Genomic DNA, 25,059 nt, shown 5'->3' on the forward strand with positions numbered 1-25,059 from the left:
AGCTCAGAGTATTGCATTTTCGGTCCAAATTTCCACCTCTGAGGTCACAATTTTCACTATCTAAATACAAAAATGAGAGCCCCCTTTCTGCACTGAGTTTAAGTTATCACCAGTCAGATCCTCTGAGAGTTTCCATGCTGGGGGGATGCTTGCATTCTCTCTCATCTCTTATTTGTTCCATCATCTTTTCTCCAAGCTCCTCCTCAGATCATCATTATGGTCATCTGTGCCTTGTCACCCGCCCTGGGCCTGCTGTCCCCTTCAGCATGGACACAGCCCCTCTTCCCCATGCCCCAGGTCATCACAATCACAGAGTTGATGTGAGTAGCAGGTTTAAGGAGAAGATTAGAGCACAGAAGAGGAAACAACTTACAACTGACTATTAAGGCTCTCTTGTAACATTTCCTGACCATATCAGCCCGATGTCCTTTCCTGGCTGTTTCTCTTCTCAGACCCTTATCCTCAACATCTGTGGTACTCTTCCCTCTCCTCTTGCCTGTATTTTCCCTTATGCTTCCCCAAGTTCAGAGGCCTTTGAACACTTCCTGGGGACCACCAGGAAAAATAGGAAATTCCTATTACTTTATTACACAGATTGATTTACTGGTAGTTTCCTTTGCCTCCAGTTCCCATTTCATAATCTTGAATTTTCAGAATCAAAATATCATAAGTGGTATCCTTAAAAGAAAACTATGCACTCTAGGCTTCCAACTTCGGCAGCAGCCCAGATCTCTGAACGTTTTAAACAACTTCAAAGCTTCCGACTCAGGTTTTATTAGTTTCATGGTGAAAGCACCTGTGCTTTCCTCTTCCGGGAGTCTGTAGGTGGAAGGAGAGCAGTTCTCAAGCTAGTCTCTCCCTTACCTGGTCAAACATCAGAGCCGGGGCTTTTTTCTGCTCTTTCATGGGTAAAAGTACTTCTCGAGGACATGGTCTCAGAGATGAATCATGTCTCTGGCATCAGACAAAAGCTCAAGTTAAGGATTGGCCACATCAAAGGATGCACAAAATTCTCCTCTCCACTATTCCCACCAGGAAAATAAGGCACCTCTAGATTATGCAGCCAACACAAATAGGCAGGAAACACATGGCGAGTCAAACTGAAGAACAAACTCTTGTCGTATACAAAAGAATATTCCAGAGATCTGAAACACAGTTCTAACTTCAAGGTGCATAATATTTACACATCAGTTATTTAGGTCCTATTTCCTGTGGTCCCTGTGAAAGAAGATTTTTTGTTCCCCTACTCTATGCCAAGAGTGTAATTCTCAGAATGGTCCTGGGAGTTGAGGTTATTACTCTCACCTAACAAGCAGTGTAACTGAGGCCCACAGAGGTTAAGATTTTTGCCTAATTTAACACAAATTAGTGCCAGAAGAATGGTTAAAATCTTGTTCTTCAGATTCCAAGTCCCTAGCAATTTGTGTTTCCCCAAAATACAGAAGATACTAAGTCAAACATCCAAGTGGCAATCTACCTCTTAGTGTTTGCCTCTTGCCTCAAATCCTCCAAAAACTACATCAAATGAGGGGACATAAGGGGCAATGAGAAAATAAAATATGAAGACAGCTTTCTAAGGCAGCAGAGAGGAACATGAAAAACAAATACAACATTAAATATTTCAGCCTCTGTTATTAAGTATACTGGTAGCCTATTAATTGATAAAAGTATTTGAATTATTAATTATTCTTTGGAGAAATCTATTTGTTTACTGCTCTGCCTCTCCAGGATAGGGAGAACACCTTTTTTTTTTTTTTTAAATCACAAAATGCTGGAATGTTTTAGCTTCAGGAATCTTATAAAGGAAGGGCAGGATTTCCAGCCCAAGTCTCATAGCCTGAGTGAGGAGAATACAAAGTGAAAAATGAGAAGTAAGTATCAGTACACAGGGGTTGTATTTTTCTAATTGGTAACCCGAGACAAGGCAGTTTCAAACTCTCCCAGACAAACTGTTAAAGGTCCAGACACAAACAGGATTTGGGAGCATGAAAGAGCAGCCCACAGGCTGTCTGGATCCCATTGGAGCTACTGTTGTCAACGTACTATCATTATAAGGGGTTCATGCTTCACTGAGGAAGGGCCCTGGGTGATATCTGTCCCACCCTCTCTCGTTCACCAAGCAATGAAGATTAGATATTACACCTGCAAACCCACAGGTTGTTAGAGTCTAGAACTCAGACCCCACCTAAATTCCCAGAACCCAAAAGTGAAAAGATGAATTGCTATGTGGGTGGAGGTGGGAGGGAAAGTGGCAGTGGCTGCAGCAGGAGCTCACAGCTCTAGACAGCCCTGTTGATCAATGTGCTCTCTCCCACCTTTACCTTTCTGATGACACACATCTCACAAGCCTCAGTTTTCTCATCTGCATAATGGGAATAATAATTACAGAATTGTTGTTGTGAGAATTAAATGAGACAGTCTATATAAAACACATATCACAATGCCTAGTTCACAATAAGCAATAAATTAATGGTTGGTATAATATTAAAATAATTAATAATTATTTTTATTTCCCTTTTACAGTCCTGAGGAATTGTTTCATGTTGCAGTGTTACCCATCTTATTACCCAGTGCTAGGAAACAAGGTATCTGAGTTCCAGTCCTGGTCTTCTGCTAATGAACTCTGAGTTCTTGGATGGCTTGCTTCATCTTTCCAGAATGACTAAATCTCAGTCTCCATGTGCCAGAAATTCTAATAAATAGCATTGATGAAATAATCCCCCTTCAAAAATCTTGTCTTAGTCTCTATTCTAAATAAATATTGAAATTACTGTTGAATTTTAATAATGTATATGTAGACTTCAAGTTAGCATATTTTTATTACTTATCTTTAATAGATATTGTGTCCCACATAGAATTTAATTTAGAGAACTTTTTGCTGAAGTTAACTGTGGACTAATGAGGACTCAGCTACACACATACCCTTAAAAGTAAGTCCATAACAGTTCATGCTCACTATGGTAAAATTCGCTTTGCCAATTTCTATAGCACTACTGATTCCTGTATTTAAACAGTAGATTTGAGATAAATCAAAATATGGGATTATAAAAATAAGAAAACAGAATTTGAATTCCATCATTTCTGTCATTCCCTGTGACCATGTGGAGTTTTTTGGTATTTTAAAATTTTCAACTGTAGAGACATATGAAAGATGATAAATTCAATCCCAAAGAAACAGACATGGACAGCACTGTGATTTCTGGAAATTAATGTGAAATGGGATTTTTTATGACTCTGACAAAATTATCCCTAAGTTTAAGATTTTTCCTATTTGTATGTTGGTTGCTCCATGTGAAAGAAAACTTTAAAATTAAATTAATAAGACGTGTTCTTTATGAAATAATGCCATTTGCAGCAAAATGGATGCAACTAGAGATTATCATACTAAGTGAAGTAAGTCAGAAAAAGATAAATACCATATGATATAACTTATATGTGTAATTTAAAATATGGCACAAATGAACGTATGTACAAAACAGAAACAGACTCACAGACATAGAGAACAGACTTGTGGTTGTCAAAGGGGAAGGGAGTAGGGGAAGAAAGGACTGGGAGTTTTGGGTTAGCAGATGCAAGCTATTATATACAGAATGGATGAATGACAAGGTCCTACTGTATAGCACAGGGAACTATATTTGATATCCTGTGATTAAACCATAATGAAAAGAATATTAAAAAAGAATGTCCATAAGTGTATAACTGAGTCACTTTGCTGTACAGCAGAGATTTGCACAGTGTAAATCAACTATATTTCAAATTTTAAAATTTTTAATAAATAAATAAAATGCAAATCCAAAAAAAATTGTTCTTCAATTAACTATGAGTCAAGATATACTGACAAATTTTAACCCAAATGTGCAAAGATCAATTACAATGAAGTTCAGGCTGAAAAAAAAAACTTTAACATTCATTACGATGTTCAGTAACTGAAAATTTCACTTTCTGCATTTCCTTTCCAGTCAGTATTCTTATTCATTTTGTTTCCTGATTATGACAAAATAATTTTGTCATACAGAGAAAGGGGGTGTTAAAAACAATGACTCACTCCATAGGCCATAAACACTAGGTTTACTCCTGTTCTGTCAACCAGAGATAAGGGGGTCGGGCTGTTTTCAGAGTTGGAAAGGGTGGTCCACGGGGAAACGCTAACCTAAAGGCATGTTTTCTTTGAACTGCAGGGTGTTGGGTCACACAGTATTGTTATTTATTTGTTTACTTATTATTTAAATTATTTAAATAAATATCATTTTAAAATCAGGATTTTCTGGATATATGCCCAGGGGTGGGACTGCAGGATCATATGGTAGCTGTATTTTTAGTTTTTTAAGGAACCTCCATACTGTTCTCCATAGTGGCTGCACCAAGAAAACCGTAATTCAATAAGATACATGCACCCCAACATTCATTGCAGCACTATTTACATTAACCAAGACATGGAAGCAACCTAAATGTCCACTGACAGTTGAATGGATAAAGAACATGTGGTATATATTACGCACAATGGCATATTACTCAGCCATAAAAATATGAAATAATGTCATTTGCAGCAGCATGGAATGACTGAGAGATTATCATACTAAGTGAAGTAAGTCAGAAAGAGAAAGACAAATACCATATGATATTACTTATACATGGAATCTTGAAAAAAAAATGATACAAATGAACTTATATACAAAACAGAAATAGATCCACAGACCTAGAAAACAAACTTATGGTTAGCAAAAGGGAAAGGGGGAGGAGGGATAAATTAGGAGTTTGGGATTAACATATACACACTACTATATATAAAATAGATAACCAACAAGGACCTACTGTATAGCACAGGGAACTATACTCAATATTTTGTAATAATCTATAAGGGAAAAGAATCTGAAAAAAAATGATATATATGTATTTACAACTGAATCACTTCGCTATACACCTGAAACTAACATAACATTGTAAATCATCTATACTTCACTAAAATAAAATAAATAATAAATATAACTGGAATTCAGCAGATTAGGAAATGGTAAAAAAAAAGGGGGGGGTTTAATTTATGCCCAGCACTGTAAAGCCTTTTAGAAGCCATTAGTGACATTATTAAAATAAACACTATGGAAAATGATGCACAAAAATCAGAATTTTCATGTTGTATTAAAAATTCCTGAAATCTCTGAAAAAAATCTGGTAACAATATGCTGCCTCTTAACTGGAGGATCAGAGAGGCCAAGTAATTACCCCCACATTACTGAAACCAGCACGCCAGATATCCTGAGTAGAATTCCCAGGTCTTTCCCAATGTACTACTGGCCTATCGTGTGTGTGTGTGTGTGTGTGTGTGTGTGTGTGTAAGAGAGAGAAGGCATCATGGCAGGTGTCAGTGCAAGGGGCAGGAGGAGTCCAGAGAGGACTCCATTTCAGCATATTGAGAGGACTTTATTTTGAAGAGGAATAATACTGTATCAAGTTCTGGGTCATATTCTCTCTCCTTCACCCGCCAAGCACATATCTATAGCTGCACTTATTGAGCACCTGTGATGTAATACTGACTCTTCTAAAAGGTGATGGTGGGGGTAAGTTGTTAAACCAACACGACATACTACTTTCGGTTTCACAGCCTTTTGTCTACAAACTTGATGAATATACACTGGACTCGTGATTGTTATTTTTCAGAAGTGGAGAGAGGCCTAGGAGAGATCGTGGCAGTGAGAACAAAGGTGGCTCTATCCTTGCCTCTATGTAATTGTCATTGTCAATGTCCCTTGCTTTTCCAAGATTAAGTATAGCAAAAACTTACTGGACATGGAAGAACAGTTGGATTTGGGCATCTTTTCCTGAGAAGAGTGGTCCAGATTGTGGGTATCCAAACTGAGTGTGCCGGTTGAATTGAAATAAAATAGAATTTTCAATAGAATTGCTTGATGAACCCCCTTCATTACCACCCCCAACTCCTGATCCTTTCAAGAAGACTAATTTTTTTTTTAACAGAAGTATACTTGATTTGCAATATTGTGTTAGTCGCCGGTGTACAGAAAAGTGATTGTTATATACATATTTTTTCAGATTATTTTTCATAATAGGTTATTACAAGATAATGAATACAGTTCCCTGTGCTATATAGCAAATCCTTGTGTGTTTTGTTTTGTTGTTTTTGTTTTGTTTTGCAAATCCTTGTTGCTTATGTGTTTTCTGTACAGTAGTGTGTATCTGTTAATACCATAGCCCTCATTTATCCCTCCCCTGCTCCCTTTCCCCTTAGCTAACCACAAGTTTGTTTTCTATGTCTGTGTGTTTCTGTTTTGTATATAGAGTCACTTGTATTGTTTTTGAGATTACACATGTAAGTGATATATTTGTCTTTTTCTGTCTTACTTCACTTTGTATGATATTCTCTAGGTCCATCTATGCTGCTGCAAGTGGCAATATTTCATCTTTCTCTGGCTGAGTAATATTCCATGGTATGTATGTACCACTTCTTCTTAAACCAATCATCGGTTGAGGGGCACTTGGTTTGTTTCCATGTCTTGACTATTGTAAATAAGGCTGCTATGAACACTGGTGTGCATGTATCTTTCCGAATTAGAGGTTTCGTCTTTTCCAGATATACGCCTAGGAATGGGATTGTTGGATCATATGGTAGCTCTATTTGTAGTTTCTTAAGCAACCTCCATACAGTTTTCCATAGTGGCTGAACCAATCTGCAGTCCCACCGAAAGTGTAAGAGGGCTCCCCTTCATCCACACCCTCTCCAGCATTTATTATTTGTAGACATTTTGATGATGGCCATTCTGACAGGTGTGAGGTGATACCCCTCTGTGGTTTTGATTTGCATTTCTCTGATAATTAGCGATGTGGAGCATCTTTTCATGTGCCTGTTGGCCATTTGTATATCTTCTTTTGAGAAATGCCTACTTAGGTCAAGGAGACTCATTTAGGAACCAGTGTACTGGTAAAAACTAAACTGTATTTTTAACATTGCTTCTCTTTATTGGGCAAAGGAAATGTTCTTTCAAGTACAAAAGTGAAGTGAAAACATAGGGAGTGTAGTGGAAGAAATATTTTCTGAAATTTATTTTTGTTTCTTTTGCTTCAAAACCCCCCATTTTGTTATCCTAGGCTATTTGGAGCGTGTATCTGCCGGGAAGAGATTGTGATATCCCTGAAATGTAACAAGGAAAATTTCAGGTTCTAAAATTTAAAATAGCAATATGAGCCAGGCTACTGTCTTCATAGAGGCTTCTCAGAGTTCCCATATTTCTCTGCACTGCCATATCCACAACTGACCTAAATTAAAGGACCAAAAGCCCCCAAGATCTCAGTTACTTATCACATGAAAGTTTACTCCTTGCTCATATGAGATCTACTATGGTCCAGTTGCTCTCCAGGGCTGCTGCCTTCTCAGTAATTCCAGTCTGCTTCCATCATGTGGTTCCACCATCTCAATACAGGGCTTAATCATCTTTTCAGCCAAGCATGTCACTGCCATCCTCCACTGAGGATCTGGAGTTCAGTCTCTCAGCTTCAGTTTTCCACAGAATATACTACCACAGAGTTGCCTAGCTGCATGGTGATAGGGAGGACACATGGGCTTTTGCTACTCCTCAATGAGAACTTCAAAGAAGCCTTACTTTTTCATTGCTCCTGGCCTGTAGTTTTACATGGTGCTTCAAATTTCAGAATCTTACTGAAATTCTGTAGGGGACAGCTGGAGGGAAGAGAGAGGTGGTTTGATTCTCCAAAATGTTTCCTTCTGCATCTAAACTATCATTTTCAATTTCCAAAATTTATTCTGAGTTTGGCCACTTCTGTGCATTCTCAACACTATGGCCTAAGTCAGTAACCATCGATTCTCACCTGTATTACTTAGATGTTCTATCTACTTCTCCTGCCCCCAAGGGGTCCACAGAACACTTAAGGTGATTAGTTAAATATGCAAATTATATCATGTCAAATGCTATTTTCAACTTCCAATGCCTTCTCATTTCAAGCTGAAAAAACTCAAATATTTAACATGAGCTACAAGATGCTGCCTCTCCCTTCTCTAGCCCCAGATACAAATGAGCTTCCTCTCTATCCACACAAAAGCAACAAGCTCTATGTTAGGGCTGGAACTCAGACTTGAACTTTTAAACAAACGAGGTGGTATCTTCTCCAGGCTTGTCCATCCACCAGAAGGATTCCACTCTTGTCAGCATTTTGGAGCCAAAGGAAATCCAGTATTTCCCACAGGAGACGGCTCTCTAAGCCAAGTCCTGCCTCAGTCTGCAGCTCTGTGAGTTTCCTCTGTTGGGGGTATAAGTGCCTGAGACCTCTCTAGATTCCCACACTTGAGTGCATGGGTGGCTTCTCACCTCACTGTAGCAGCAAGTCTCTTCATGGAAGTTTCCAAGCCAAACCTAAAGAAAGTACAAAATATTGAAAATAAGTGGATGACAAAACAAACTGATTTAACATCAAGTAAAAGACAATTGTATAGCAATCTTAATTTCAAAGTTTGAATTTAAGGGCAAAAAGTACACTCTTTTGGTAGGCATGTAAACTGGTGCAGCTATGGTGCATACTATGGAAAACAGTATGGAGGTTCCTCAAAAATTGTAACTAGAACCACCATATGATGCTGCAGTCTCACTTCTGGGTATATAGCTAAAGGAAATAAAAACAATATCAAGGAGATATCTGCCCTCCCACATTCACAATGGATAAGATATGGAAACAACCAACATGTCCAGTGATGGTTGAATGGATACAGAAGATGTGGTACATACATACAATGGAATACTACTCAGCCATAAAAAGAATGAAATTTTGTCATTTGCAACAATATGGATGGTCTTGGAGGATATTATGTCCAGTAAAATAAGACAGAGAAAGACAAATATGGCGTGGTATCACTTATATGTGGAATCTTAAAAAAAAAAAAAAGAGTAAAGCTTACAGAACCAGAGTAGAAAAGTGGTTGCGGGGGAGGTCAGGGAAGGGAGGGTAAAAGGGTACACAGTGAAAAAAGTCTCAGGAGCTAATGTTAACCATGGTGATTATAGTTGATAACAACGTGATGTATAGTTGAAATTTTCCAGAAGAGTAGGATTTAAATGTTCTTACCAAAAAAAGTAAATATATGAAGGAAATGTGTTAATTAACTAGATGGGGGGAATCCTTTCACAATGTATAGCAAATCACCATAAAGTTGACTGAATATTTTACAATTTTAAAAGTCAATTATACAGCAATAAAGCTGAAATTTAAAAATAAAGAATTAGGACAAATCATAAGACAGAAAAAGAGGAATATCTAATTGAACAGTAAGGACATTAAGCAAGCTTGAAAAGAAAGGAGTTAAGCACTCAACTCAAGAAATTGGGTGGCTTAACCCAAAAGAAAAATTAGGGAAAGGAAAACAATGATATAAGCTGAAACAATTACAAAAGAAAACATAACACCCAATAGAAATGATGACTGAAACCAAAATGCAATTTGTAGACCACGAAAAGTGTAAAAACATAAGCAAAAGAGAATAGAGAGAAAAGTACAAGCATATCACGTTATAATAAAACAGGGGACGCAGATAAAAATCTACCATTATAGAAAGAGTGCCTATGTAAACAAAATCAGGAAAAAAGTACAGAACACAAATATACACATCCTTAACAAGCATTATCCTTAATGTGTAAATACCTGAAACATTCTCATTAAAATCTAATCATTAATTTGCATTGATAGACAAATTATTAGAAATATAGGGTTCACTCAGAATGGGAGAAAATATTTGCAAATGAAGCAACTGACAAAGGATCAATCTCCAAAATTTACAAGCAGCTCATGCAGCTCAACATTATAAAAACAAACAACCCACTCCAAAAATGGGCAGAAGACCTAAATAGACATTTCTCCAAAGAAGATATACAGATTGCCAGCAGACACATGAAAGAATGCTCAACATCGTTTATCATTAGAGAAATGCAAATCAAAGCTACACTGAGATATCATCTCACACTGGTCACAACGGCCATCATCAAAAACTGTACAAACAATAAATGCTGGAGAGAGTGTGGAGAAAAGGGAACCCTCTTGCACTGTTGGTGAGAATGTAAATTGATACAGCCACTATGGAGAACAGTATGGAGGTTCTTTACAAAACTACAAATAGAACTACCATACGACCCAGTAATCCCACTACTGGGCATATACCCTGAGAAAACCATAATTCAAAAAGAGTCATGTACCAAAATGTTCATTGCAGCTCTATTTAAAATAGCCCGGAGATGGAAACAACCTAAGTGTCCATCATCGGATGAATGGATAAAGAAGATGTGGCACATATATACAATGGAATATTACTCAGCCATAAAAAGTAACGAAACTGAGCTATTTGTAATGAGGTGGATACACGTAGAGTCTGTCATACAGAGTGAAGTAAGTCAGAAAGAGAGAGACAAATACCGTATGCTAACACATATATATGGAATTTAAGAAAAAAAAATGTCATGAAGAACCTAGGGGTAAGACAGGAATAAAGACACAGATCTACTAGAGAATGGACTTGAGGATATGGGGAGGGGGTAGGGTAAGCTGTGACAAAGCGAGAGAGAGGCATGGACATATATACAATAACAAACTTAAGGTAGATAGCTAGTGGGAAGCAGCCGCATAGCACAGGAGATCAGCTCGGTGCTTTGTGACTGCCTGGAGGGGTGGGATAGGGAGGGTGGGAGGGAGGGAGACACAAGAGGGAAGATATATGGGAACGTATGTATATATATAACTGATTCATTTTGTTGTAAAGCAGAAACTAACACACCATTGTAAAGCAATTATACTCCAATAAAGATGTTAAAAAAAAACACACACACACATTCTTAAATTGCATCTACTAGAACTGTTACAATTAGAAAGACAGTTTCAAATGTTAGCGAAAATGTGGAGCAACTGATACTCTCATACATTCTTGTAAGAATGTATAATTAGAGAGTCACTTTAAATAACTTCTTTGAAAAATAATGTTATGCAGAATTATGCCCTGTGGCAGAACAATTACACTCCTAGGTATTTACCCAAGAAAGATGGAAACATATGTCCACAAAAAGACCTGTACAAAATTGCTCATAGCAGCTGAATCTAGGTAGCCCATATGGGACACAGTCCAGCTGTTTGTAAATAGGAGAATGAATAAGCAATTTGTAGAACAGTCCCATAATAGAATTCTACTCAGCAAGTAAAGGGAAGAAACTATTAACACACACAATAACATAACTAATCTCTAATCGTTGTACTGAGTGAGAGCAGCAAGGCAAATGATGAGGGAAAATCATAAACTTTTCTATGACCGGGAAATCAAACTAAGACAGGAAAAGAATAGTATGCCCGCTTTGTGGTAGGCCTTTCCCAATGTGCAATGTGCATCTGTATTGTACATTAACCAGACCTCCTCAAACAGGAGGATGTAATCAACCTTTAAGAAAAATGGCTGCTTTATTCAGACACCAACGTTGTAGTTTTAAGGTTATTTTAATTTCTTTTTCATCCCATACAGGGAGCTGTATTGACCAAAACATCTTTGATCAACTTTATGTAAAATGCTAACCTGTCAATATAACACAGAAATTCTTTGCCTCAGAAATGCATAAAATTGCATCTCTAACTCCTGACCAATGGAACAGTTCTCAGAGCTTCTGCAAATCTGTTCCCTGGGTTATAATCCTCAGTTTGACTCAAATAAAATTCTCTTTTCTTTCTTCTTAGCTTGACTGTTATTTGATTTTCCACCAACACACAAAAGAATAGCTACTATCTGATTCCATTTATATGAAGTTCAAAACCAAACTAATCAATGATGACAGATATCAGGAAGTGGTTGCTTCTAGGGGGATATGGTAAAAATTCACCACAAAGGGGCACCAGAGAACTTCTGGAGTCACAGAAATGTCCTATATCTTATTTTGAGTGATATAGATACATGCAATTTAAAAAATTTATTGAATTAACTCAAGACCTGTGCATTTTGTTACATGTAAACTCCACCTCAAAATAAAAACACATTTTCTGTCATTTCTTCAGATTTAAGAAAAATAAGAGCTATTTTTCCTTTTTTCCGCAAAAAATAAATAAATAAATAAATAAATTCAATTCTAAATGTAAATTTTTTACTTAGGATGTTTCGATGATAGTCAAGCCCTTATCTCCCTATTGAGTGATACTTCAATATGCCCAACTGTCTATTAGCAACTTCTTGGAATATATCTTAGGCACCTGAAACTCAGTATGTCCAAAACTGAATCTACTTAATGTTAAATATTATGGTAGGAGACATAACATTTTAAAAGACATTAATAAATTATATTCAACTCTTTCAAATTTAACTTTCTTATAAAAAAAAAGTACTATGCAAGAATCTGGGGATTTACTGTGAAATCTCAGATGATAGTTATACACACTGCTTTATTCTTTATTTTTTTTTTTTGGTGGTACACGGGCCTCTCACTGTTGTGGCCTCTCCCATTGCGGAGCACAGGCTCCGGACGCGCAGGCTCAGCGGCCATGGCTTACGGGCCCAGCGGCTCCGCAGCATGTGGGATCCTCCCGGACCGGGGCACGAACCCGTGTCCCCTGCATCGGCAGGCAGACTCTCAACCACTGCGCCACCAGGGAAGCCCCGACACTGCTTTATTGAGTAAACCACATAACATTTTCTAAAACGGACATTCGTACTCTTCACTTGAAAATGGCAACAATTTCAAATTCTCATTCAAGTTCTTTGAAAATTAGTCCAAGTTATACAGTGGTAGTAAGATATGTAGTATTTTCATACAATGGAAATTACTTGGCAATAAAAAGGAACAATCTACTGATAAATGCAAAACATGTGAATTTCACAGACCCTATGCTTAGTGAAAGAAAATAGACACAAATGATTACATGCTATCAATTCTATCTATATGAATTTCTAGTATAGGCAAAACTAATCAAAGGTGGCAAAAAAAAAAATCAGAAGAATGATTGCCTTGAGAGTGTGTGGAGTTGATTGAGAAGGGGCTTAAAAGTACTTTCTGAAGTGATAGTAGTATTCTATATGTTGATGGGGTTTGCATTACACAGGTGTATGCATTTGTCAAAAGTCAATAAATGTACATTTTGGATTTCTCCATCTCAGTATAGTAAATTTTATTATCTTAAAAAAACTATGAACAAAAAGTAGTATGTATTCCTTTTTATTACTAAGAAATTCTATTTCTTCAATGTAAAAAAAGATGAATTTGGATTACATCAAAAACCTTCTTAATACCTCTTTAATTATTGCTTGTATGTATAAGGAAGTTCTCTTTGTTATTTTTATTTTATTGCATGCATTTTTACCTCTGGCATACCTTGTGGAGAAAAGGCACTAAAAGGTGGAACATCTGAAACATTTCCATATCTTGGAGGAGGTGGTTCAAATAATGATGTGTTGAAAATCTAGAGAAACAAAACATAAAAATCAGAGGCAAATGAGGTAAAGTTTCATTACTATAACCAAAAAAGGAAGTGTGTACTATCTCTTTCTGTCAGTAGATGGTTAATGAAGCCTTTGGTATTTTAAAGATACAGATCAAAGAGCCAGCACTGTGCTAGAGGCTATAAGGATTTCATGAGATGATAAACTTAGAGACCCTTAGAGGATGTATAAGCACTAGCTTTTGATTTAGAAGGAAAACTTTAATTCCCAAATAAAAATAACAGCGTACAATATTCTTAGTCACTTATAAAAATGCTAAGATAATTACTTGGGAGCAAATCAATGTTAAATTCACTTTGAACCAAATATAATATAATCTTTTAAGTGTATCACTGACATTGTTTAGTAGGAATCAATTTTTTTTTACGTTCCAAACCACTACCTCTAAAAGAGAGCTCCAAGCTACAGGAAGAAGAAACTGACAGAATTCCAAAGGGAAATAAAAATAATCCACCACTATAGTGAGATAATCTAACATTCCTTTCCCAGCAATTAATAAAGATTGCAGACAAAATAAGACTACATCAAGGATAAAGGCAATTTTAGCCAAACAATTAACAAACTTGAACTAATGAACAAATATAAGATCATTAAACTCAACAACTGAATACATTGTTTTCAAAGAAACACATTTATAAAAATTGACCACATAATAGGCTATAAAGGAAGCCTCAACAATTGCCAAATGACTAGTGTCATAGAAACCACATTATCTGATCACAATGTAGTTAAGTTAGAAAATCAGATCAAACCAAGAGTGGAATAACTTTTAAATTTGGAATTTTAAAAATACCCCTAAATAGCTCCAAGGCTCAAAGATGAAAACATAGAACTTAGAAAATATTAAGATATTAATGATAACTAAAACACTTCTCCAAACTTGTGAGATCTGGTTGAAGTGGCTCTTAGAAGGAAATTTATGGTTTTAAATACTCATATTAGAAAAGAAGAAAGGTTGAACATCAATAAATTTTCAACTGAAAATGTTACAAAGAACAGCAAAATAGACACCAGGAAGGTAAAAGAGGAAATTATATTAAGTAAGAACAAAATTAATGAAACATAAAACTTATATACAAGAAATGATTGCCAAAGCTGAAGGTTTATTCTTTGAAAATACAGGTAAAATGGACATATCTCTGTCAATGTCAATAAGAAAAATATATAAGGTAAGCACAAATAAATAATATTAAGAGTTGAAAAAGAGTCGTATCTATAGATGTAGCACAGATTCAAAAATGTAATAAGAAAATACTAGGAAGAACTATGCCAATAATTGAAAACTTAGATGAAATGGAAAAATGCATTTAAAAAATTTATTAAAACTGACATAAGGATGCATTTTTTAAAATCTAAATAGTCCTATAACAATAAAAAAAATTGAATCAGTACTTTAAAATCTCCCACAAAACAAAGTATCAAAACCAACTGCTTTTCCTTTGAGTTTGAAAGATGAAAGTAAAAGATTGTTTAAGTATAACACAACCTATTTCAGAGATTAAAAACTCAGCTCATTTTATAAGGCAGGTCTAATCTAGAAATTATACCCCAATAAGCAAATTGCAGAAATACAAGCCAAACATGCTATGAATATAAACTGAATATATATAGATATATGAGTTGAAAACTCTACTACTAATATTACAAATTTCAAAAATGTAAGATTAGTCTAATATTAGAATATCATTTAATATAATTATCATTGTGAAAAAGAAAAATTATACGCTCATCTCAAAAGATATCCAAAAAAAAGAAAAAATGTGTTGATAAAATTCAACATAAATCCATGACAAAAAGTCTTAGTAAACTTGGAAAGGAAGTGAATTAACTTAACCTGATACAAATATCAAAATTAAGGTGAAACATTGAAAACATTCAAGTCAAGGACACCTGCTATCACCACTCATTTTTCATGTTAAACTATAAGTCCTGGTCCGTGCAGTAATGCAAAGGGTTGTGGGAGATGCGGAGTGACTCTGAGCTGACATTATATTGTACTGACTAGAGCACCAGTTACCTACTTCTGATGCTGATAGAACCTAAAATGAAACAAAATCAACTACTACTCTTCAAAAATTCCCATATCTTCCATCTTTCCCATAATTTTTCTGTGGTCCACATAGGGTACAAATGAAGCTGAATCACTGGGAAAGATTATAAGAAAAACTATACTAAAGTGCAATGAAAATCCATCTAGAGACAAAGTCATCCCATCAGCAAGTCTTTCAGCCAAGGAAGTACTCAAGCTCGTCTCACTTGACTTGCCTTTACGGTAATCTTCAATTTTACAACACCACTGAGCAGGTGGATTTTACATCAAGTTTATGAGTTATTCTAACAACTAGGAAAAGTTTCTTAAGGTGACGGAAAAGAGTCCTTTGGGTGACTTTATCAAAGGTAGACAATACACCAGTGAGCACTGCTCACTATCCAAAATTCACTAATATAGCTTCAAATTATGTATTCTGAGTATAACTAAAATAATTTTGGTTTACAAATTTCTATTTACTTTTTGTGACATAAAAAAGGCAATGTATATAGTTCAATCCATATGGCACGTTATCCTTAGTAAACAAAGATAAAATAATGCATATAGTATTAAAAATATTTCTTGCAGAATCTATAAAATGCTAATCATATTTGTTGCCTGTGGGAAGGGGAACTCCTCTGTGTCATGCAGGAAAGTAAAAGTTTGCAGTTTACCACATAGCTTGGCTATGAATAGTCACAGTAATTAAACTGGGAGATGGGGACACAGTAAAAGAGCATTTGTAGTTGGGGTGAAAATAGAGCTGAACTGTCACAAGGTCAAAAGATAGTGCCTGAGTCTGAAACACAAGCAATACAAGCATGTCATTTAAAGAAACAGAAGTAAATACCAAAAGAATCAACTCAGTGTTGAACAGTGATTGCCTCAGGGAAGGGGGATATAGAGGGGCCCTTTGGAGAACTGTGTGATTCTTTATGTGCAGGTAAAACTTGGGTAAAAATAAAAATGATTCAATGATATAACTTCCAAAAAAGTTAATAAGCTTTTGGCAGCTAACACCATTCAGGAAAATCTCCAAAATGAAACTTCTACAAGATAGGTTTACATTGAGTGACAGGCTTTAGAAATTTCATAAGTGCTTATAATAGCAAAAAGAAACAATGAAATGAAATAATAGCAAAGGTACAGTCAAAATTGGAAGTGAAGAGCAAGGAAAAAAGAAGAGAATTGAAAGTTTGCTATTTTCCTCATTGCACACAATTGCCAAATTTGATAGATCAAATTTGGTTTAAGTATGTGTATTTTTTTAACATTACCAATATTTTATTACATCATTAAATAATCTTCCTAAATATACATTTAAAGACCCCTTAATACTTAATTATATAGATATGCCCCTGCTTATTTAATAAAGGTTATGGGACCATAGGAAGTATATCAGTATTCCCCATACCTACCTTAAAAAAATTTTTAAAATTTTGAAATAGTTTGATAATATTTTTAAAAGTTAAACTGTATTAACTACTATAATTGAAAATATTGAATATGGAAACTTTCAACTCGTATTAGGAAATTTAGCATGGGATTACATCACTGACTGTAAAACAACATATTAATCATTAAGAAGAGGCTGATTCACTAGTCAATAAGGGGAGGTGATTAAAAATTTATATATACTTAAATCACATGACATTTTTAGTTGACTGATCAAACTGGACATATCTGAAGCTATATGCAATTTAAAAGGCCCAGCTATCCAAAGGACTGAAAGAAGCTCTCCAGAGTAAAAGGGGCTACTTTAAATATGGTAGCTGTAAGGCAAATAGGGATGAATATTGAGTTATATTTTATGAGCTTTCATATTGAATATATATCGTGATAAGAAATACCTCAATTACTTGTATTATCTTCTTTCCTAAGTGCCCTAACTAGCAAAGAAGATTGTAAATTCTTTAGTGTAGATATAATTCTATAGTATTTCTCTCCAAATTCTCCTCCTTCCAAATGACCACACCCAAGTTCTGGGCACAGAGCTGAACACATGATCATATGAGATTTAATCATTAAGTACCAATAAAAACCTGCTAGCTCAAACAGCACTTCTCTGAATTTTCTAGCATCTTCAAATCTATGCATGATCTTTTATAGTCCAAACCTTTCAAAAATGTATCAATTTAGTTGCTTAGAAGTTTACTAATGTATCATATTTTATATTAGTGTACAATACTAAAAAATAGCAAATGTCATGAAACATCAATTTTTCAGAATCTTTCCAACATCACATAAATTCAAACATCATAAGAAAGAGTTGGCACCAGTAATAAGATTATAAAAGGCATCATTCACAAGTGTCAATATTGATTTCTATCAGTATTTGGACATGGTAGAGGGCATTCTTTCACCTAAGGTATTTCAAAATAGTAGACCAGGGGGACTTATTTTTTCTTTCTTTCTTTTTACCTCATTTCCATCTTCATCAATTACTGAGATGTAGTTGGGATGAGTCTTATTTGGATAGGACAACAGGGCATCATAAAGGGCTAACTCAACAGAAGCCAGGCCAAATTCTTTCCACTGAGATTGAATTTGCTTTGCAAGCTGAAAGTTTTGTTCTGTTACAGCTAAATGTGGTATCCGTGTAAAATTACTGTTGAACAAAAATTGAAAGTGGTTAGAAATTTTTAGTCAGACTTTATCTTAAATCAACAACCAAATAAGGCTGATTTACATTAAAAAATACTTTGAGGTGTTATACATTAAAAAAGCAAAGTGGGGGCTTCCCTGGTGGCGCAGTGGTTGAGAGTCCGCCTGCCGGATGCAAGGGACACAGGTTCGTGTCCCGGTCCGGGAAGATCCCACATGCCGCGGAGCGGCTGAGCCCGTGAGCCATGGCCGCTGAGGCTGCACGTCCGGAGCCTGTGCTCTGCAACGGGAGAGGCCACAACAGTGAGAGGCCCGCATAATGCAAAAAAAAAAAAAAAAAAAAAAGCAAAATGGCACTATTATTGCATCAAATAGATTTTCAAGTGTGTTTTGAAATTTTCATGCTCCAATTTATACTCATTCAAGAGAAAAATTAGAAAAAACTGATCTTTGTAGAGAATTGTTACATGCAGTCCTGAAGATGTATCTCTATATATCAGATGAGGAAAGTGTTATATTCTTTCTTAAGAAAGAATGCATGTTTGAACTTTCATGGAATTATCTGTTTACTTCACCTTGTAAAATATAATTGGAAGATAAAAATATTTTCATCCAAAGATCAAGCTGTGACATGCCAAGAACTACTAATAATTACATTTATTTTTAAATACTGAAAGTTAGAGCCAAGTGAGAAACCTTTTGATTAGCAACCATTTTAAAGTGCCTTCTTTAAGGAGTAATCTGAACATACTTACACAAGCTCAAACTGAATCTTTTGTACTGCATTTACTTATTAAGTAAGTATAATACTTAAAATCAACGATAAGAATTAGTCTGACCACAAATATCTTTAACAAATAAACTATGTGGCTAAGATTTTAGCTACCACAAATACTTTCATGAATAGATTAATTTCTCATTTAATATGTCCAGATACTGGTGCTTTTGTTTGTTTTAAATTTCTCTTTCTTGGAAATTTGTTCTTTCCCTGAAGATTCAGTTCATTGGTATTTTCAAACCCCTTCAAGAAAAAACAAAAAATCCCATACGACAAAGCATCATGTATCATGATAAGACACCGATTTATTTCTAGCTCATGAACTTCTTGAACTTCATGAATTTCTGGTTCTAAATATGTAGATTTTTCTAAACTCAACATACTTCCATCCTGATGGTGATTTAAAAAAAACTAATAGCCAAAATGGCTATTATGATCCCAATTTCAAATGTTTGATTCTATTGTGTATCTTTAAAAAAAAAGGAGGAGGGGGATTCTGGTGATTAATTTTATAATTATATTAAAATCATTTAAATTGTATTTACAAAAATAGTATTAAAAGTCTCATTCAATAAATGTTTTTTTTGCAATACGCGGGCCTCACCATTGAGGCCACTCCCGTTGCGGAGCACAGGCTCCGGACGCGCAGGCTCAGCCCTCATCCAATAAATTTTTAGGGGCTTAAAACCTTACATGGGATTTCTAGGGCTTCCCTGGTGGTGCAGTGGTTGAGAGTCCCCCTGCCAATGCAGGACACACGGGTTCGTGCCCTGGCCCGGAAGGATCCCATATGCCACGGAGCGGCTGGGCCCGTGAGCCATGGCCGCTCAGCCTGCGCGTCCGGAGCCTGTGCTCCACAACGGGAGAGGCCACAACAGTGAGAGGCCCGTGTACCGCAAAAAAACAAACAAAAACAAAACAAAACAAAAAAACCTTACATGGGATTTCTAATATGTATTTACAAAATAAAGTAATGAAAAGAACACAATTTTAAGAGCCAGCTGAGGAGTCTATATATTCCTTCATCAATGGATACCTGCAAAGAAAACAGAAAATAGCCAACAAGTTGCTATTTTCTTCCATATTACACAAATCCAAACTGTAACAGAACTAGATGCAGATTATGCATATTTCCTGAAGTCACAGCTATAACTCTATTCTTACATGAGAGAAGAATTGTTATGGGAGTCTTGAACCTGCTCACACACACACAGAGGAGATCATTATTAGACTTTATTATTGAAACTGAGTCCCCCTAAAACCGAGCTCCCCTGCCAAGTTTATGATTAACCTCTCTAGCCAAAGCTTTATTCTCTTTCTCATTCTGCCCCTGGTCCTCTCAGGATTAAGAAGTATCAGAGAAAAGGGGGCACTGAAACCAAGCAGTACCCTGCAGGCCCCTCCCAGGTACAAGAGCCCCTCAGTGTCCCCCATTTCTTTTTTGTAGTAAAAGGCTTTAGTCTTCTAGGCCTTCCTTGGGTTCCAAAGAGCAGACTCAAGCAGTTACTAATTAGGGAAGTGAGGGAATAGAGAAACAAAGGAAAAGCGGTCAAGCAAGAAAGTAATGATAGCTTAAACAGTATAACAACCTGATGCACATTTTTGGGCTGTTCTGCAGAAACTAAGAACCCCACCCAGGTGGAGGATGGTGACTACATGCTGACCAGAATCACACAGACCCTAGACTAGTTGGAACCAGAAGGTTGATGATTCAGATTTCCAAAACATCATCCTGTTACCTCACCAGCAACCAATCAGAGTAAAGTCCATGAGCTGCAACCCTCACCCCAAATGTTGCCTTTCAAAACCCTCCCCTTTAGATAGCTAGGAAGGAGTCGCATAGCACAGGGAGATCAGCTGGGTGCTTTGTGACCACCTAGAAGGATGGGATAGGGAGGATGGGAGGGAGGGAGACTTAAGAGGGAAGAGATATGGGGATATATGTATATGTATAACTGATTCACTTCGTTATAAAGCAGATACTAACACACCATTGTAAAGCAAATATACTCCAATAAAAACGTTAAAAAAAATCAAATGGGAAAAATATTTTAGGATCATCCAAAGTATTTTGCCTATAAAAATAAAGGAGAGGGCTTCCCTGGTGGCGCAGTGGTTGAGAGTCCACCTGCCGATGCAGGGGACACGGGTTCGTGCCCCGGTCTGGGAAGATCCCACATGCCGCAGAGCAGCTGGGCCCGTGAGCCATGGCCGCTGAGCCTGCGCGTCCAGAGCCTGTGCTCCACAATGGGAGAGGCCACAACAGTGAGAGGCCCGCGTACCGCAAAAAAAAAAATAAAAAATAAAAAAAATAATAAAGGAGAGAAGGAATTATATATAATGCTTTAAAAAGAAAAAAAACCCTCCCCTGAAAGCCACCTGGGATTTCTGGTCTTTTGAGCATAAGCTGTCTGTTCTCCCTATTTGACGCCCTACAGTAAATGCTGGACTCCTTCACCTCAACCTGGTGGCAGTAGACTGGCTTTGCTGCACAGCAGGCTAGCAGACCCAAGTTTGGTTAGGTAACATTATGAGTGAAATTCCTGGTACAAGTTTTGTCATTACCCACCAAGATGCAATGGTGTTCTATGATCAGGTTTAGAACCCACTCATTTGGAGCAAAGTTAATCCTGAAAATGATGAGTAGGAAAAAAGATTTGTTTCCAAGGATAAATAAATCAACTGGCCACAAAATCAGTGCATTACAGGTTTTGCCACTAACTTGTTGTGTAATCCTAGCCATGTCTTCAATTTCTCATCCATACATGGGGAGAATATTGCTACCTCACTAATTCACAAAGATTTGAGGCTCAATTAGACAACTGCTAAGAAACAGAAGTTCATTTTTTTTTGTTTTAATCAATTGAGAAGTGTGTCACACTGTCTTGATTCTATTAGAATATCCAGTTATTTTCTAATAAGAAGAATAATTTACAAATTATCCAAAATAGCCAACAACATGTATTAACAAAACAAATAGGCTCATACATCTCTGTCTGGCTAGAAAAGTTTATATATGTTCCAAGGATCATTATGTTATCTCAGTTAATAAAGGGAGCTATTGGTATTCCTGTTTTCATACATTGCATCTAGTTTACAAATGCACAGTGCTTGGAGAAGTTAGATGACCTAAAGACAGCCAGTGAAAGACGGAACTGGTATTCAAATGTAGATCAGTGAAAGCTAAGACACTCTTCTGAAATAATCTTGTCTTTCAGAACAGGGTGGAGAAGGAAATTCCCTCTAAAGACATGCAAAATAGTGAACAGATCTGAGAATTTAACTAGATGTTACAAAACAAAAGGGAAAACACAGGACAACCTTGCACCCCAAGGAAGACTGAAAAGGCAGCCCTTACTTAACGCCCCGCCCCAGCCACTATTGAGAGTCAGGTGACTTAGAAGTAGTAGAGCATTTTTAGTAGTAAAGCGAAGGATTAGAAAGGGGAACAAGACAGAGGATCTGAGGCTCTAATGACCCCTGACCTAAGGGTCTAAATAGACTGAAAGCACTCTGATGGACAAATGGCAAATTGGAATTCTGGAGAGTCCAGGAGGCTTCTGGAGGTTCTGTGGTCCTTGGAGGGGTGAGTGGGGGGTTCTGTTAATCTCTTTCTTTTGCTTGTTAATGATGCAAATCCTTGAGTTCTAAACAGTTAGAGGAGCTTGGTCAAGGCCACGGAGAATAAGCAAGAAGCTGACGGCCCAGAAAGTGAGCTAGAGGCAGGCATTCATTTTATTTCTTTGCTGGTCACTCCATCTCACAGGTTAGAAAAGGAAAAATGAAGCAGAGGCAGCACCCCTGTCTAGGAGTGAAGATTATATCTCGCCAGACTTCCACTTTTATTATACCTATTATACATAATTATAGTAAAAGAAGTGCAAGAGGCAGAAGGATTTCCACAAAATTTAAGCTTCTCGGTCTCTCACTTGAAATGGCCCTTCCAAAGACTTGATAGGTGCCCTAGCAAATTTTATTCATAGTTTTAATTCTATCATAATTAAATAGACATATGTGTTTGTATGACTAAGTGTATGTACATCTATACATATATATATATTTACTTGACTGTTTTTACATAAAATTATAACTTGTATTCACTAAGCAGTCCTTTAATCGTTATCAGGACTTCAAGTATGTCACTTTGAAAAAGCTAAGTATTCCAATCAATTATTCAATAAAAGTGTTTTATTTTTAGTAGCCTTGCAAATACTTTTTATATTTACTCATTTACCCCTTTTTCCCTACACCAGGGATAGCTATTTCAGGAAATAGGGAGCTGGTTTTTACACTAGGTCACATATATGCTCTCTAATTTCATGCTCATCAGAACAATATCACTATCCCCATTTTATAGAGGTGAAAATGATGGCTCAGGAAGGTTAAATATTCACTCAAACTTACTTTAATATCAGTGGGCGAAGATGGAATTTAAACTTGCGTATGTCTGACTTCGAAGTCCAAAATTTATTCTTTTGACTAAAATATACTATCTTCCTCTGAAACAGGAGTCAGCAAACTATGTTTCACTGACCAAATCCAGCTCACTTCCTTTCTTTGTACAGCCCACAAGCTAAAAATGGTTATCACATTTTAAATAGGTGAAAAAAATCAAGAGGAATAATATTTTGTGACATATCATTTATATGAAATTTAAATTTCAGTGCCTACAAATAAAGTTTTATCAAAACTGTCACACTTATTCAATTACGTATTTACTATCACTTTTTTGGTGCTACAATAGCAGAGCTGAGTAGTTGGGACACAGATCAGCTGGCCTACAAAAGCTGGACCTTTACAGAAAAAGTTTAGTGACACCTGCTTTAAAACATCTATCATGATAAAGTTCAGCTGAAGGTACAATCCTCTCCAGATGAAACATGATACAAGATCTTCAGTAATAAAACCTTTTTAAAAAGTCAGTTTCTGTTTATGAAATATTGGATCAAAACTTCTAAACAGAATAATAAACTTTTAAGTATATGCTTACTACAAGAATGTCTTGATGTTCACTGCTTTCAACTCATCCAAAAATGCTTTCTTCACATTATGCTGTGGAATGTTAGTAGCTTCACTGGAGGATTTTATAAACCATCCTGTAAAATACAAACAAATATAGGAATGAGATATGAGCTTATAGACAGGGCCTATCTCTCCTTATTATTGTATTTATCATATATAAAACATCAATGACCTCTGGTATTAACTGAGATTTTCTGAAGTTTCATTGCTCTTGCCTACTTCCATTGGAAAAAAAATCATGCAGACACACTTAATTACAAATCAGTTGCAACATATTTTTTAATCCAATTTCAATAAGCATTGCTGTTATTCTAAGAAATGTTTTATGAAATTAGCACTAAAATTGAAGATGGTTCAACTGATGGGAAAAATGAAGGCAAAGAGGAGATCCACCTTCTTTCTCCTTAAACCTTTTATCCCCAGTGACGACGCCTCTGCTGACCCAGAATAAGCATTTAGTAAATGTTTGTAATGAATTAATTATGAGTATATTTCAAGTACATAAATTATTTCAAAGAGTTGAAGGCAATTCAGACTTGTGATTTGTTCTGGTTCTGAAACTAAAGCCAAATATGCTTAAATATTTTGTGCTTGCAGTTGAAGTAGGCTTCAAAAGTTCAGCTTCAGAGAGCTACAGTGAAACTCCAATTCACCCAACATCTCTGCAAGACACACAGTGAATACAGAGACTAGAGGCAATGGGTAGCCAGATCGCGTACAGCCATTAGCCCTGGTAGTTGGCTTCGTGACATAGTTTATTTAGATAAATGATATGATCTGTGCATAAAATGGTTACCTAAATCACCCAGCTAGCTTTCATGGAGCTTTCCAGTTATTAATCACATACACGTTACACACATGCATATATACACGCATATTGAAATAAATGGTTGGCAGCAAATGGAAATACAGTTCCACCAGTATGTAAAATAAAGGGACTTGGATTAGACTGTAGGATAAGGGCACTCGGAAGATGAAATGCTTGAATCGAGATCTAAAAAATGAGCTGGATAAAGAGGACGGAGGCCTGTGGGAGGGAGGGAGCAGAGAATCCTAGGAGAAAAATTAACAAACATTAATAAAGAACCCACAGCCATTGAGCAGTGAATATAGGGATGGGGCTGAGGGCTATACTGGGACGAATAAAATGCTTTT

The 25,059-nt window shown here is 36.3% G+C and overlaps 1 pseudogene; it reads right to left on the bottom strand.

Moving 5' to 3' along the window:
- Window positions 1–234: 234 nt before the first annotated feature.
- LOC109552305 (lysine-specific demethylase 4D-like) overlaps window positions 235–25,059 on the bottom strand; it is a 359,102-nt pseudogene continuing 334,277 nt past the window's right edge.

The sequence above is a fragment of the Tursiops truncatus genome, chromosome 8 (assembly GCF_011762595.2).
Source record: "Tursiops truncatus isolate mTurTru1 chromosome 8, mTurTru1.mat.Y, whole genome shotgun sequence".
Taxonomy (NCBI): Eukaryota; Metazoa; Chordata; class Mammalia; order Artiodactyla; family Delphinidae; genus Tursiops; species Tursiops truncatus.